This window comes from Cebus imitator, unplaced genomic scaffold (genome assembly GCF_001604975.1).
Source record: "Cebus imitator isolate Cc_AM_T3 unplaced genomic scaffold, Cebus_imitator-1.0 Scaffold126, whole genome shotgun sequence".
NCBI lineage: Eukaryota > Metazoa > Chordata > Mammalia > Primates > Cebidae > Cebus > Cebus imitator.
In genome coordinates this window covers 4,122,199-4,123,690 of record NW_016107441.1, presented here as the reverse complement: position 1 = coordinate 4,123,690, position 1,492 = coordinate 4,122,199, and the positions used below count along the sequence as shown (strand labels likewise).

At 48.1% G+C, this 1,492-nt stretch overlaps 1 protein-coding gene across 1 annotated transcript in view; it reads left to right on the top strand.

The window, feature by feature from the left end:
- GEMIN5 (gem nuclear organelle associated protein 5) overlaps positions 1-1,492 on the top strand; it is a 56,493-nt gene that overhangs the window by 36,228 nt on the left and 18,773 nt on the right. The window lies entirely within an intron of this gene.

Genomic DNA, 1,492 nt, shown 5'->3' with positions numbered 1-1,492 from the left:
GAGTAGCTGGGATTACAGGCACGCACCACCATGCCCAGCTAATTTTTTGTATTTTTAGTAGAGACGGGGTTTCACCATGTTGACCAGGATGGTCTCGATCTCTTGAGCTTGTGATCCACCCGCCTCGGCCTCCCACAGTGCTGGGATTACAGGCTTGAGCCACCGCGCCCGGCCCTTGTTTGTTCTTTTCAACAAAAGCTCTATCATCTCTAGGATGCATCTACTCAAGATGGCTCTTAGCAGTATCAGTCTTAAGCTTGAAATCTCATGAAGGCCAGGCGCAGTGGCTCACTGTAATCCCAGCTCTTTGGGAGGCCGAGGTGGGCGGATCACTTGAGGTCAGGAGCTTGAGACCAGCCTGGCCAATATAGTGAAACCGTGTCTCTATTTAAAATGCAGAAATTAGCCAGGCATGGTGGCAAATGCCTGTAATCCAAGCTACAGGGGAGGCTGAGGCAGGAGAATTGCTTGAACCCTGGAGAAGGAGGTTGTGGTGAGCCAAGATTGTGCCATTGCACTCCAGCCTGTGCAACAGACAGAGCGAGATTCCATCTCAAAAAAAAAAAGAATCACTTACGAATAGGCACAAAGCTAATCCTGTTTGCAGCAATAGACAAACTAATAAATCAACCCAACCCCTTTAAAAAAAAAAAGGCAGGTCACTGACACTTCAATGGCAAAAGCGTAATTGGTGAGAATTTCTCAAAGGACAGTTTGGCTATGTCTGATAAATTTTAAAGATGCAATGGCACAAGTCTGAAGTCCTCAGCTGCTCAGGAGGCTGAAGCAGGAGGATTGCTTAACACTAGGCATTCAAACCCATAGGGTACTCTTAATTGTGCCTGTGAATAGCCACTGTACTCTGTCCTGGGCGACATCATGAGACCTTGTCTCTTTAAAAAAAAAAAAAAAAAAGGCTGGGTGCAGTAACTCATGCCTATAATCCCAGCATTTCAGGAAGCCAAGGTGGGCAGGTTGCTTGAGCCTGATAGTTTGAGACCAGCCTGGGCAACTTGGCAAAATCTCATTTCTACAGAAAATACAAAACTTACCTGGGCATAGTGGCATGTACCTGCAGGTCCAGATACTTGGGAGGCTGTGGTGGGAGGATTACCTGAGCCCAGGGAGGTTAAGGCTGCAGTGAGTCATGATTGTGCTACTGTGCTCCAGCCTGAACAACAGAGCAAGACCCTGTCTCAGAAAAGAAAAGAAAAAAAGAGGCCGGGCACAGTGGCTAAAGGCCTGTAATCCCAGCACTTTGTGAGGCCAAGGCGGCAGATCACAAGGTCAAGAGATTGGAACCATCCTGGCCAACATGGTGAAACCCCGTCTCTACTAAAAGTACAAAAAATTAGCTGGAGGCCGGGCGCGGTGGCTCACGCTTGTAATCCCAGCACTTTGGGAGGCCGAGGCGGGTGGATCACGAGGTCAAGAGATCGAGACCATCCTGGTCAACATGGTGAAACCCCGTCTCTACTAAAAATACAAAAAA